The sequence below is a fragment of the Lampetra fluviatilis genome, chromosome 43 (assembly GCF_964198595.1).
Source record: "Lampetra fluviatilis chromosome 43, kcLamFluv1.1, whole genome shotgun sequence".
Taxonomy (NCBI): domain Eukaryota; kingdom Metazoa; phylum Chordata; class Hyperoartia; order Petromyzontiformes; family Petromyzontidae; genus Lampetra; species Lampetra fluviatilis.
Window position 1 is genome coordinate 109,659 of NC_136317.1, and position 16,247 is coordinate 125,905.

Below are 16,247 nucleotides of genomic sequence, written 5' to 3' on the forward strand. Positions count from 1 at the left end.
AAGAATAGGTCAGACGTAATAACAGACGGAAAGGATTTGATTCTTTAATTGAATTTTGACGATCCCTTGATTCATTAATCACACTTCCCCAAATGAATTGTGATAATCCCTAGATTCGTGACAATTCCCCAAATAGTTGGTGGCCATTCTACAGATGCTGGGCAGGGGGGGGGTGCTGTGGGAGTGGAGTCATTGTTGCTCTCCCATTAGGGGTTATGTGTTTGTACTCTTAGCTCAATGTGTGCATTGCATGCACATGTTTATGAGTATGATATTAAGGTAACGGAATTGCTTTAGAACGACCATGTATTATAACGTGTTAACTTAACTCTAGACTAGAAGAGGAGGTTGTATAATTTTATTTAATGTTTTTTATGTTAAATCTATGCATTTTTTCTGAAAATAACTGCAGGATTTCATTTGTAAACCAGAAATATTCTGTGGAAAAATATTTAACTTTCTCTTCACTTCGGTGTTCTGCCAACATTTTTTTGTACATGATTCCTCATGTGACAGTTATCCGAACGTTACATTTTCGGAGACAATCTGTTGTTTTAACTCGCTGACCTGCCCACACTGGACGTCTGTGAAACAGAGCTTCATAGCTCATCGGATTCCTTCTTTAGTCTAACTAAAGATGTTGATAAGAATGTTGAATAAACACAACCAATGAAACATTCAGTTTCATTACAAAACAGGTGTCCTCGAAGCCAAAACATTAATACCGTCAGCAACAACAACAACCATTGCCGGAGGGAGACCTCCGCGAGTCAGCTAACGAGCTCGGGGCACAGTGAGGGTGCAGAATTTTCCGCTGTCGGTTGACCCTGCCAAACCTGACGCTAAATGACCCGAGATCCACGTGGCCTTGATGAATGGTTTACTCCTGTCCACCCATGCTGCTTCAAGAGCTCTGTGCTGCTAAAACTTCAAAAAATGTGTTTTACAAAGTAAAGTCCCCTGAACTATGTATCTCTTTCTGAGAAGCGACCTGGCCACAAATGAAAGTTCAACGAAGTGGCTTATGTGGAAATTTATAGCAGTCAAATACTCTAAACGCGTGATGTTCATTCTAAATGTGGAGGGAAAAGCCGGAGGGCCCTGAGAAAAATCCACGCGACCACGGGGAGAGAGAGACACACAAACTACAAATATACAGGCCTCAGGGCCGGCATCATACCCACCACCTCCTGTGTACCAGGCGAGGTAGTTAACATCTTGTCACCGTGGCGCCAAAGCTGTCACCATCTCTGTCACCATCTCGCACCTCTGATTAGCACAGATGAATATGTACGGTACGAAAGAAGTTCAACATTCACGCATACATGAATGCACTTCTCACGTTCATCAATATTTCGAGCTCCTGGCCACGATTTATTTCACCGCTCCGTCTCCGCGGCGGTGGGAGTCCACTCGGCCGAGTTCACGCCTTGGGCTGCCGCTCCATCCTCAGTCTCGACCGCAGTGACGACGCTTCCTGCCCAAGGGCCACATAAGAAGCCAACGCGATTGTCGACCGCGTGCGTCCTCCGATCCGCGCGGTCTCTCGGTGCGATTACAAGCGTGTGCCTCTCCACGTTTCTTTGCGCACTTTGTCACATATGAAGGCGTGTTATCACCTAGTTATTTTTACAGGCGTCATTATCTTCAATCACGTCCAGGCTTTTGCATAATTAGGCAATGTGTGTATCTTCATCCTTTATTTCGCCGTGCGTTCTTGTGGAATCATGATATTTTCAAATAAAGTTAGAGTGATGTGACGTGGCTTTTTTCGTGTAACGTTATTCGGTTTTGTTTCAGATCACAAAGTGGTTTATTTCGGCATCCTAGGTTTAATGTTTTGGCGACGGGGTGAATCTGACACGCCATACGTGTTGGTCGTAAAATCGGGTAAGGTTGCCCCATGTGTAAAAATAACTAACTATTAACATGCTGCCGATAGTCATACAAGTAAAAGTTTATAGTGGACACAATGAGTGCGATCGACAAAGAGTTACATTTCACCATGGTGCCGAGATGTTAACTACCTCGCTTGATATACAGGAGGTCGTGGGTTCGACCCCAACCCTGACGCCTGTTTCATTTCACCATGGTGCCGAGTAGTTAACTACCTCGCCTGATATACAGGAGGTCGCGGGTTCGACCCCAACCCTGACGCCTGTTTCTTTGGCGTTTGCGTGTCTCTCTATCCGTAGTTGTGTGGATTTTTCTCCAGGTCCTCCGGGTTTTCCCTCAACATTTAGAACAAACATGCGTCTCGAGTTTTTGGCTGCCATCAATGTCTACATGATCAAGCCACCTCGTTGAGCTATCATTGCTGATAGCCAGGTCGTTTCTGAAGAAGAGCTACATAGCTCAGTGGGTCTTACCTGGTGAAATATATCAAAGTTTAGTTTGATAGAATATAGAAATAAGAGTGACAGGTGACAGGGTAGCCCAGGGGATCGAGTAGTGGCCTGGCATCACTGGAATCCTCATTTTGGGTTCTCGAGTGTAACGAGTTGAAGGGCTCTCCTCAGAGCCGTGGAGAAACATCTCGGCGCACGGGCCTACGGGTATCATCCTCGCCCCCCCCCTTTCCGATCCTACCGCTGTTGTTGCTGCTGCTGCACCCGGCACACAAAATAAATGTTGAGCCACCACCACCGCTTTTGGTTTCATTACCAACACCTTGGGTACACATTCACCCCCCTGCCCCTTGGCAGAAGTCTGTCCTGCCCCTGCAGAGGGTTGTCAACCGCAAGTTCTGCTCGTGTGTTCGAGAAAATATTTGCCGGAAGGGCTCCCTTTCAGACGCGTGTTTGATGTTACTTTGAGTATCCTAGCGAGTGCCCTCTGGCAAAGGGGAGCGTTTAGTTCAAATAGAAGCGCTTTGCGTCCGCAGAGAGACGACCGGAATCTCCGCTGTGCGGTGCCACGTTGCCCGACGATGCATGCCGGTGGCCCACAAGGTGGACGGTCAATCGGCGCGTCGTTCACACACCACAAATGTTTCGCATCACGGAACGCCGCCACAGCGGCAACGGGTTTTTTTTTATTCTTATCGGGGACTGTAATTAATAGGACGTGAGATTATGGGGAAAGTGCACCGAGGGTGAGTGTCACAAAGAGGTTTCACTTTAGTCAGGTTTTTCAAAAAGCATCCATACGCACGGATTATGTCACAATTGCCATCCCGTGTTTGTCTTAGAAAGTGTATGGAAGGCGATGGGTATCTGTCAGGCAAAACACGATGGCATACCTATGGGTGAAAAAAGTCCTTTTTTCAATCTGGTGTTTGTGCAACTCTGATCAATGAGGCCAGCTTCTGAGAAGAGCAAGTCTCTCATATCAACACAACGTTATACTCAAGCGTCATTCATGTTGGATCGTTGAAAAAGGCGGGATAAACTAAAAAAGACATTGAAACCATTTTTTATTTTACAAGGTAATGCCCACTGAGCTATATAGCTCGTTTTCAGACGCGACCTGGCCACAAATGATATCCCAACGAAGTGGTTCATCGTGGAAATGGGAGGACGCGGACAAAAATCCACGCGACCACTGTTCGAGAGACACCGCAAACTCCAAACGCACAGCAGCAGGCGTCAGGTCGGGATCTAACCCACGTCATCCTGTATATCAGGCGAGGGAGTTAACATCTCCTAGCCACCACGGCACCCTCTGATTGACGGACAGGCAGGGCTCATGCGCGAACGTGTTTAAGTTTTCAATGTTACATTCCGGTTGGCTGGTAGCGGCAGGATATGTATTTGTTTTAATAAAATCGCCTCTCTGTGGGATTTGCTGCGGCTGTGGATGAGTTGCATGTGCTAACCATGGGCATGCGAGCCGGTGTTGCAGGTGCTGTTTCAGCACTGCGGAAACACCGAGTTCTTCAGGGGCAATAAATAAGGGCAAGCGATACGTCTCCTTCGCGTAGCTGCCGCTGCACATAAACAAACATGCAAGTCGTTATGACACAAGCCAATGGATCCCATTGTATTGTGGGAGTGCAATATTTCAGCAGGCTACCCTTACTTATATGCGGGTTCTGGGTTATGCAATTTTGCGTTGATGCCACGAACCCAAGTCGAACCGACAATTTGTTCTTGGCGGTTTGAATTCACTCGACATGCGGCTATGTGGTCGGACGTGCGACAGCATTGTGTACTGTCTGTGTACTGTGTGTGTTGTGTGTGTACTATGTCCTCTGTGTGTACTGTGTGTGTACTGTGTGTGTACTGTGTCCTCTGTGTGTACTGTGTGTGTAATGTGTGTGTACTGTGTCCTCTGTGTGTACTGTGTGTACTGTGTGCAGGTCTGGATCATGGTCCCGTGAGGCCCTTGGGCACATGTCTTTTGGAGCCCCCCCTCCCGCTTTCCTATATTGGTGTCTTTTTGCCTTTATCCTCGCAAAATCATTCGCTAGATCGTCAAAATCTAGCTGTCTGCCAAGGTCTGACTCTATTGACATAGGTGACAATGAGCTGAGACGAGTTTGGCAGATGCTACTCCGCAGCTCATTTTTTATTCCGCCTAAAAGGGAAAATGTCCGCTCACCCTGGCAGTTTGTCACTGGCAAAGTTAGACAAATCCGAAGTGCCACGAAAATATGGGGAACACAGACTGCAGATTAAGTGGCTGCAATGTCTCAAGCAATTTAGTTGGGCACTTCTCACCCTCAGAGTCAGACATGAAAGACTTCAATTGGATAAGTTCGTTGGAAAAGTTCATGTCCAGGTCTGATGGATTTGCAGCGGAGAGTGAATTTACCTTTTCCACTATGACATCACTATATTCTTGGGTCTTTCAGTAAAGTCACGTAGATAGGACTGCTGATTGCGTTGTGGCCAAAACGTCGTGACAATTTTTATTTTATTATGTTTAATTTTATTATTTTATTATTTCCCTTCTACGTGACTTTACCGAAAGAACCAAGAAGACACTCTGTATGAAGAAAAAATGCACAGCAGCGAGTTCAGAGCGGGATCACTACGAGACCGAGGAGACAGCGGGCAGCCGACGGAGCGTTCCGAATCTCCGCAGACCGTTTCACGTGCAACGACATTCTGCGCGCACCTCCCTAGTGCCGGTGGTCTCGTGAATACTGGAGCCCGGCGGGTCACGAATAGGGAATTGGTGTACATTTAGTACTCGCGGATGGAGAGGGTTTACTGCACTACATGCGCGAACTCGGCAGGCAGCGCTCTCGTGCGATGCATTGTGGGCTGGGTGACTGTACAGGAATCACACTGCAGGAGGAATCCGATGAGCTACAAAGCTGTTTTTCACAGATGCCCAGTAGGGGCAGGTCAGAACGTTACAACAGCAAACAGTACAAAAACACAATAGGAGTACAAAGTACAAGAAAGGGAAATGAATCACCCAAGAAATATATACAAATAAAACTGAACTATTTTTGATCTTACCAAGTAAAGCCCACTGAGCCACGAGACTCTTCCCCGGAAGCGACCTGGCTACAAATGGTAGCTCAACGAAGTGACTTATCATGATGTGAAAATGGAAAGCCCTTTTTGTTTGGAACACATCTATCCCCGCATAAGGCGAGGTAAGCACCTGTAAGCTATTCTCAAGAGAAATGAATTCTGCACGAGTCACTCTGGGCCTATGTTTTGGGATAGTTTTCTGGTCACTGATGGGACGATGCTGCATTTTTTTCTTTTTGCTCATGAAAAATAAAAGTAAAGGTCACTCCGGTCGTTCGTTTAACTTTTCCGAGTCTTTCGGAGACGCGCGCACGTGGGTCTCGTCCGCTGGGGGTCACCGGTCTGCGGGCCGAAGGTCAAGTCGAATAATTTGTTTTTGCACGCGGCCAGCAATGGCACAGAGCCGCGAGTAAACTCACTCCGGGCAGTAAACACGCCGACTGCTTGGCTAACGTTGGCGCAACCGTTGGCGTGTGGTCGACAACCATGAACAGACGTTGACTCAACATTCTATGTTTACTGGGTACCTGCCCTGATCGCACAAACACTGCCACCATCCCCCCCCCCCCCCATTGAAATAGCCACAGTTAATAATACAAATAACACATCGTTCAGATTGACGTGTAGCCTCTGGTCGTCAAAACATGGAGAATGCGTCCAATCTCGTCAGCTGCCAGAAGCCAAGCAGGCGAGGGCTTGGATCACGCTTCGGTGGGCGGCAGCTGTACCATCGTGGTGAGCATGAGAGGGCAGCGCAGCAAGATCCGTCTCCGTACCGCACTTCTATGCTTCGCTATTCACGTTCTGTGCCTTCACCAACCCGCACTCACCAGCGCGGTGAGGTATGGTCAAGCGACCCCTATGATCCGCATGGCCTGGCTGAGGCCGTCGTCCAGCGGCGGATTGACAAAAGGAGATCTACGCTAGATCTACGTTAAATCTACATTAGATCGCACATCAGATCACACTTTAGATCGCACGTTATACTGGTAGGAACCTCCTGGTTACACCAGCCCACAGGGGATTATTGTGTCCGTCCGTCCGTCGTGCATCCAAAAATAAGAAAGGTGGGGCTGGGTGGAGAGGGGAGGGTGGGGAAGGGCTGGGTGGGGAGGGAGGGAGGGGCTGGGTGGGGAGGGGAGGGTGGGGAGGGGCTGGGTGGGGCTGGGTGGGGAGGGTGGGGCTCGGTGGGGGGTGGGAGGGGTGGGGCTGGGTGGGGAGGGGCTGGGTGGGGAGGGTGGGGCTAGGTGGGGGGTAGGAGGGGTGGGGATGGGTGGGGAGGGGCTTGTCACCCCGTGGTGCCCTTATTAAACTCAACGTTTAACCTACTCACGCCGGCTTGTGCCCGCCCTCACAGTCGGGCATATTTGCGGAATACACCGCGCCGCCGTTGACCCTGGCCATTGACGGAGTAACCCAACGTTCCTACCAGCTCCCTCCATAGGAATGTGTTATCTACGTTAGATCGCACATCAGATCTACATTAGATCGCACATCAGATCTACGTTAGATCGCACGCGTGCACACCGGGCTGCAGCGAGCGATCTTTGCACGGGGAGCTGCGCTTTGTTTTGCACGAGCCAGGCGGCGGCGGTGGTGGCGGTGGTGGTGATAGCGGCGGTGGTGGCGGTGGTGGCGGTGGGGGCGGTGGTGGTGACTGTGGTGGCGGCGGTGGTGGTGGTGGTGGCGGTGGAGGCGGTGGTGGTGGAGGTGGTGGCGGTGGTGGCGGTGGTGGCGGTGGTGGCGGCGGTGGTGGCGGTGGTGGTGGCGGTGGTGGTGGCGGTGGTGGCGGTGGTGGCGGTAATGGCGGCGGTGGCGGCGGTGGTGGCGGTGGTGGTGGTGGCGGTGGTGGTGGAGGTGGCGGCGATGGTGGTGGTGGTGGCGGTGGTGGCGATGGGGGCGGTGGTGGTGGAGGTGGTAGCGGCGGTGGTGGTGGCGGCGGCGGTGGTGGTGGTGGTGGCGATGATGGCGGTGGGGGATCGTTCCCTGCCTCCTGTCACGCGACTGAGCTGACGAGCGACGGACAAGCAGCGGCTTGTGCTGGCGGAGTCGCACGCAGGTTGCCGGGACACGACGATGACACCGTGCTTTTTGCCGCGGGGGGAATTTTTTTTATCCAAATACCATGAAGTGTTTACAGCTTGGCATGGAGGTAACATTATTATTATTTTGATTTTGTGCTTTACCTTTAGTCTGCGATTACTCATTGAGACCTCCTTATGCGCCACACAGCATTTTGGTTGTGATGTGAACGAAGAACAAAATAGCACATTCGGAAGGATTAATATGTTAATAAATATGTTTAGAATCTAAATGCCCTGCCACTCAAGGAATGAATGAGTCAGGAGTCACATCCATGCTTGTCTGCTTGTTCAGAGGCTTTGGGTCGACGTTTATCAACGACCTTTTATGGCCCCTTGGCTTGAAGCCCGCACTTCTAAAGGCGTCAAGGAAAATAACTTTGGAACAATTCTGTCGCTGATGCAAAAATATTGCTCTTGAATTTACAATGTAAACATTTGGGGAACAAAATGTAAACTCAAAAATATATTGGTGGCCCCCCAGGAGAGATGGCGAAGGAGGGGGGGGGGGTTCGATGCGGGAGTGAAGGTGGGGGATGGGCCTGAGAATGTGGAGGAAGAGGGATTAGAGAGAGATTAGGGAGAGTTTTGAGGGATAGTGATGGAATTGGCGAGGGCGTTAAAAAAGCCAGTGGAATTTGCAGAGCGAAGCGATGGGCCCGCCCAATGCTGCGCCAATTAGCCGAGCGAGCCAAGTGTCGTTTTGTGGCCAGGTGTGTGTGTGTCTTGTATGTTGAACTTCTTTCGCACCGCACGTAGCCAACCGCACTAATCGGACGTGCCGGTATCATTATACACTGCATGCACTGGAATTGGCTATGGCTTACAGACACATTTAGCTCAAATTGTCGGTTCCCGTAATAACTGGAATTTTGGAGGTCAGATTCCGATCTCGACGAAAGAAAAGCTAACAACGAGTCACCTCGGCAGTTTGCGCCCAATATTGTCAAGATGAGAAGCAGTCGCTCTTCACCAGGAAGGTGTTTAGACTCACACAAAGACCCACAGATTCACACAGAGATCCACAGATTCACACAAAGACCCACAGATTCACACAGAGATCCACAGATCCACACATAGACCCACAGACTAGCACAGAGACCCACACACTCACACAAAGGCCCACATATTCACACAGAGACCCACAGACTCACACAAAGATCCACAGACTCACACAGAGACCCACAGACTCACACCGAGACCCACAGACCCACACATAGACCCACAGACTAGCACAGAGACACACACACTCACACAAAGACCCACAGACTCACACTGAGACCCACAGACCCACACATAGACCCACAGACTATAATAGAGGCCTATCGGCTCACAGAGAGACACACAGACTACCACAGAGACCTGGCGGACTTGCACTAAGACCCACAGGCTCACAGCAACGCGACTTCAGCCCACAAAAATGCATAACAGCAACAAAACAAGTTCACAGGTACACAATTTTACCGTCCTTCAAAAACCCGTAGCACCACCCCCATCTCCGTCCATCCGTCCCAACATCCCCGCGTGTCCTCCACAGTAGCGACGCCGAGATTCATTTCGCGCCAGAGACAACCCCCACGTCACTCGGCGAGCCGATCGCTGTGATCAAAACATGCCTCGTACCTGTCGGCGTTTGTCCCCCCCCCCCCCCCCGTCAGTGGCGACTAAAAAGCCCCCTGGAATGTCCCCTTCTGCTGCCAAGCGGCGTGTCAAATCAAGCCTCTGCCCTTTTGCCGCCTCCTTTGCGGTAACAATCTTCTCGCGTGCTGCGACATTTAAAGCGCGTCCCGCGAGAGCCGAGGGAATCATTTGGGAAGGGCAGTGTGGGGGGGGGGGGGGCGGTGGCGGGGGAGCTGCGTTCAGGAATTATTTGGAAATTGGAGGGAGCGAGTGGCCTGAAGAATGTTTAAATGTTTTAATTGAGTGGGCAGGGATCATTTCTCCACCCCTCTGTCCATGAGTTGGGAGAGCAGTTGTCCCCTCTAACCCCCACGTTACCCTCTCTGTGATTCGTAGCAGTTTGAACCGGGCGCGGTGGCGCACAGCATCGGTGGACAGGAGTTAACAATTCACTAAGGCCACGTGGATCTCGCATCATTTAGCGTCAGGCTTGGCAGGGTCATCCGGCAGTGGAAAATCTTCTCCCCCACCGTGCCCCGGGCTCATCCTTCACGGCTCAGTGTGAAGGATGAATGGCTCGAGGCGAAGGTGCTGCTGGTGCCTTCTGGGGAGCGGTGGTGTAGCAGTTAGCGCGCTGCGCTACGGTACCCGGTAACCCGGGTTCGAGTCCTGCTCACGGCCAACACCGATGACGATTAGCTGGACCGATTCTGTGCCTCCCCTCGGCCTCAAATGTAGTAAACATCGTCACTCAGGCGACAAAGGTAGCCAGAGCGGTGCTGGCTACCCCACCCGCTCGTGTGCGGTGTCAGCCTTTGTAGGTGTTCGCAAGCAGCACTCGCCCCAACAGTGTGTCAAGGCTACACGGGGGATCTTTGTCATTGGCGCCTTGAAGAGTAAGGGCCAGTGCCTGGAGTGTGCGAGCTTCAGCACGGGTGTGTGAAGCCGATCGCCTGGGAACCGTCTGACTTTCTCGTGGATTTGTGAAATCCTACGAAAAACAATAACAAACTTGCGAGTCATCGCATGTTTATCACCCACACAAATGAATCTGCATAGAACGATTCTTATTTCAATAACGGCGCCTCTTAGCGGAGAGCCTCCGCTGTGTTTCGATGCACGTTGATCGGGTGGGTTACCGATACACTGAGATGTGTGGCCAATTCCTTTTCATTAATGTTTGGCTTCGCGTGGTGAGGAATGACAACTACGCTAATGTATTATAAGTGCAGCATGTGCGTGAGGAGTGTATATACGTGCTTATGGAGACTTCGGATAAACGGTAATGGACATGAGTCCACACACGCATAATGAACATTCATATACATATATACCTGTTCTCAGGGCCGTAGCCATGGAGTCAACATTGGGGGGGACCAAATCTTCCAGGGTGTCTGGGGGTCCCAACCCAGAAAAATATCTAAATTTGAAAACTCATTTCCTGCCTAAAATATAAAAAAGTCACTAACACATGGGATGGACTTTTATTTATTTTTTACAATGTCTAATAGTGTATTGTATTACATTGCTCTGTTTTCACTTTTGTACCATTTCTTGTTTCATTGTATGTAATGGCAGAGATGAGGGATTATTAAAGAACCATAACCACAATCATATAAACATAAATCTATGCATTGATTTATATGAAGACAAGTCCAGATATTATGGACAAGGTTTATCAAATTGTTGTTTTTATTTACATACCATTGCAATTATTTTATAGCACTATATTGGGGGAAACATTTTGAGCATATTTGAATATTGGGGGGGGGGTGTGTCCCCTCCAATTTATATTATAATTACGGCCTTGCCTGTTCTGTATAGTATCAGGTGGTGTGCTCTTCCCGCTTTCTATCAGATTTAGCGTCACACTCTGAGGGAGTTGATTTGTTTTCTTCACTGAGGAACGCGGTCATATATATGTAAGTGTCTCTGCCTCGCTGTGCGCTGCGTTGCACCGCTAGCTGAGTAGTTAACCTCGCGTCCAATAAACCCTCAGAGCCACGGTGAACATCCGACTCCAAACGTCATTTATTGATTTTAACGAGGTAAAACTGGTAAGAAAACAGCACAGATACAGCATCTGTTAATACCCGGAAACACCAACACAATGAATGAACACCACAGCATCATAACATTGTCTTAGATAACATGTTTCTCAACAATAGATCCTGGATAGACCAGGCACCTACATTACCACTGAATAGCTATACAAGAGCATAAGCTACTGTGTTACATAAAGGCACACCGTGTTATCATCACACTGCACCCCTGATGTACAGTACTACACATAACACTGCACTATGAATGAGACATTTCGTCATCCTTGCTCTCCAGATCGCAATAAAGTTACTTGGGTACAAGTTTGACTCAACTTATTCGATTACAAGGAACATTCACAATAAGGCAAGTTGCAGGCTTCGTTGTTAACTAGGCCTCGTATTTATCATAACAATGTAACAGCATTATAAAGGCATTTACAGCATTATAACGGTCATTATAACATTATAACAGCATTCCCAGTATTATAAGAACATAAACGAACTTACAGACAATGCTTCTTAAAGACCCACAATGGACAATTACAGCTGGCTTCACTGGGACGCGATGTGTGCCGCCATCTTGAATTATGTGTAATGGCCGACGCCCGCGTGGTTGAGCGGGAATCTTAATTGGCAACTTCCTGGTCACATGACCAAACTTAGTATCAAAAACAGGAAATTCCTGTGTACATACGCCCCACATCTGCTGTGAGGCAGAACAGTAAGTGTATAGAACGAACCAAAGTAACGTGTAACGTTAACAGGCCCGACCTATGTAATGAGTAGACCTCCTCACTCTTGGCTGCAATTTTTGGGAAGCAGAAATGTGGTCATTTAGGTTTCAGTTCGATTATTGTTGCTTGACTCAGAGAGGCGTGAGGAGGATGCACCAAGGACGAGCGAGCGAGAAAGGCAGCAGCCACGCGGTGAGCCGGCGCCACCAACAATTGCCCACGCTCTGCCGTCCTTTATATATTAAGATGCGAATGACCAGTTCATGAATTGTTTACACGTCGGAGGAAATAGGAGCACCCGGAGAGAAAAAAAACCCACGTGTCCTAAGGAAACCCCATGCATGCTGTACATCCACTGAAGCGAAAACACCTCCGATTAGCACGGTTGGCTGCGTACGGTGCAAAAGAAGTTCAACATAAGGCACGTACATGGCAATCCTCCATAACGGTCCCCACTACTTCGCATACCTGGCAACCCATACGGTTTACTCCGTATTCCTGTAACAGGGAAATGTAGTTTTCAGGTCCATACGGCGTACTGCCGTTTCAATAAGAGCAATATATATATATATTTTATTATGTGTCTATGTGTTTGTGATTCCCCCTTGTGATGGGACTTTGTAGGATGAACGTTGAGATTTATAAGGGCACGGGGTGACCAATAAGGTCTGAATTGGTCTGTAATCAAGTCGGGGCACTGATAAGGGGTTGACAGGGGTTTGACCTCGGCATTGCCTACCCCCTACACGCAGCGAGTTGAACAGGAACCACAACCCCGATGTATGGAGGCAGAGGATTGGTAGCTAGTGATGAACAGACGGGGATCAGGGGAGGGAATGGGAGAGGGCGCCGTGGGGACATGAAGGGACGTCGGTAGGAGTGAAGGGAGAAGAGAACTGTGGATGAAGGAGGGAACTGGGTGTCGAATAAAATAAGTGTAACCGTGACCTGTCTGCGCGCGTTGGTGAGGAGCGTGTCCGCTACATCTGCATGCGGACGTACAGCCCTCCTGATTGGTCCGATGCCGGATGAGGGCCTAACTTGTGCCATATCGATCGTGGGGATAATTTATCCAGATTTCACCACGCCCCTGCGTACCTAAGGGCATAGAAGTAAAGTACAACAATGGATTTTGCTGCACTGCACTCTGCTGACCGGAAGTGAGCCCCACAGCTGATACCACCTGTTATGCACAGTGGTCAAACACCCAAACAACAATCCAGGCTCAATTTCGTTTCTATGACCATGTCACCTGGAACACAGCCGATCTCATTCGATCTGGAAAGTTCTAAGAATATACTTGGCCATATTCTGAGAAAAGTTCAGCTTGTTATCTCTCCTAATGCATCGTTAGACTTGACATCATTCAGCTCTCCAGCCCTACTATATCATTAAGAGTTTACATCGATGGATGACATCATGTCAAATTAAACTATTACCTTCATATTGTTGTACATTAACGGCTCTCTGAGTGCATAAATACGCTTCCATAGTTGTCATTAACAAACAGCGCCTAAGACCTCCAGTGTTTATGTAAAAATCCATTCCGAGTTCCTAAGTCTGTGAACCATGTCTGGACAACTGCCAACCACATGGGTCTCGTATAAATCATCGCCGCATGCCTACAAACACGTGCCCGCAGCGCAGCCATGCTATCTATTCTCGCTGGGTGGCAGTGGCGGCGGTGGTGGTGGTGGCGGTGGCTATGCTGCACGTGGCTTTCTGTAATCCAGCGCTGTGGAGGCAGCAGCAGCGAGGGTTGGTGGATCGCCGCAGAAATGTTGGAAAACTCACTTCCAGTGGGCGTCCAAGGTGCCACATCCTGGTTTGCCAGCAGAAGGGAGTACAGCAAGGGTGGACGTATTCGGAAGTTAATGGAGCCGATGCACTTTTACACATAAATTGGAAAATAATGTCTTTCGAAATCCTGTTCGTGTTTGGTTTGTTGTCCTTCCCCCGAACCTGCCGATGAGCACGGTTGGCCATGTACGGTGCGAAATAAGTTCAACATACAGACATAATCTGTCCCTTCTGTATGAGATAGAGTGTTTCCCCCTCGCACGCGTGGGTTTCATCCAGGTGCTCCAAATTGTGGTCTCGGCTCACTGCGTGGCTGTCCCTGACTTTCCCACTCGTCTGTGGTTCATCCTTGCGCCTGCGAGTCGTCCAATCTCCACGCGAGCGAGCAAAGACAGTGGCGGCGGCCCAGCGTTACAAGTTGAAATGATTCCACGTGAGCGATAAATATGCAAAGACGGGACCTACACCTCACAGGGCCTGGCCCTCTTCAAGGGCTGACGTTGCCCACCCATTTTGACCCACAAGGCAGAGGAGCTCAGCGTGGACATAATCGGTTCGAGTCTGTTGGAAAGGAGAAAAAACCCCACCACCGTATCTCCCGGTCTAACGCCGCCGGCAAGCAGCAACAAGTAAACACGAATGTTCGTGAAAAGAGGTGGGAAATGATCGACTGCGCTGAGCTGCACCTGCAGGATGTTTAACCACACACGGGGTCATTGTTTATGATGTCCCAAAAAAAAGAACAAAATAATAAACAGTTGATCGGCGTCCACCTGGCGTTGGCATAAAAATGTCAGCGGTGAATTTGTTCCAAGCGTCGGTTGTTCTCAAGATGTACCGCACGCGAACCAAAATAACGTTTCAGCACACGCCGGTGATGAGAGCAATAAAACAAGCGGAATTTTAAACTCGCGAATACTCTGACAAAACTATGATGGAGCAGCGAACAAACTCCAGCCACATGTGGGGACTATGGAGGCTTCAGTGCACCGTGCTGGAAAGAATGATTGCTGCAAATGGCATCGGTTTTGGAAAAGTGTAAGTAAGTAAGTAATGTTTCCTTCCTAAAAATATGCCAATATGTGTACATAATTATCATTGTTACGCGGTTGTTTTGTACGCATCTAACACATACATACATACATACGATTGCCGATATGCGTTCTATATCATGTTCTAGAAGGGATAAAAAGCAGAAATTTGGCAGAAACATCTTCAAGTTGTTCTAAAGACTACATATAATTCCAAAAACAATAAACTTCAAACTTGGGCTCCCAGTAATTTTGGCCTGGAATTTAAATTGGTTTCACACAAGTATTAACTATTTTTTATTTACAATTTTTTATATTTTACTATAAACTGTTTTAATTTTAGCAGGTAAGGCACTTTTTCAGAAGCCACCTGGCCACAGACTATAGCTCAACGAAGTGGCTTATCGTGTGGACATTTATAGCCGTAGCCAAACACTCTAAACGTTGATTCTCAAATGTGGAGGGAAAACCGGAGGACCCGGAGAAAAATCCATGCGACCACGAGGAGAACACGCAAACTCCAAATATACAGCAGGTGTCAGGGTCAGGATCGAACCCAGGACCTCCTGCAAACGAGGTGAGGTAGTTAACATCTCCTAGCCACCGCGGTGCCCTGTGGGACAAGTTCACCCAGGAGTTCAAAATTGTTTTCCGGGAACGTCCAGTGTGGAGATGGAGCGATTTAATGTGTTTTATTATTGACCACTTTCATTCTGCGCCTCTTTCCCACACTGCGCACTCGTCTCAGTCACAGTGTTGGTAGCCCACAAGCTCTAAACCCTAGTAGCCAAAATGAGTAAAAAACAAACGTCGCCGGAGAGCTTCTTTGAAAAGGGGGAAAGACCCAATGATAAACCTCCCCCCTCCCCGGTCCGTGAAAAAATTGTCTTCCATGAAACCGGTCCCTGGTGCCAAAAAGGTTGGGGACCGCTGCTCTCGATGATTTAAAAGTTCATAACTCCAGTGGCTTCCTAATATCGGAAGGAAGAGCATTCCAGATGGTCACAGAAGCGCATCTGAAAGCGCGCGATGCGGTGACCATCATTGTTCGATGGCCAGTCAAAAGCCACTGCTGTGAGGTTGACCGGAGTTCGCGCACTGCTTTAGGTATTGTGGTTCATTTGTGGCAAGAACTTCGTGTGTAATGATCGCGACCTGATCATGTTATAATGTATCTGTAGGGGTGTCAGGGGAAGGATTCCCACCAATAGGAGGGTTAGTGGGAGGGGTGATCGAGGAGATATAAGGGGAGAACGGGCGGGAAGAGGGGGCCTTTGGCGGGAACGAGATTGGGACGGCTGGGGACAGGTGTGGATGGGAGACAAGGATTAAAAGACGAAACCCCTGCAATCTTGTGTCGGCTCTCCTTTACATATCCGTTCTGTAACCGGAAGCCAATGCAGCTCGGCGAGCACTGGACGGACGCGGCTGGATCTTGCGGCACGCGTCACGACCACGCGTGCCGGATTGAGACGGATTGTGGCACAACGAGACCGCGAGGGATGGCGAC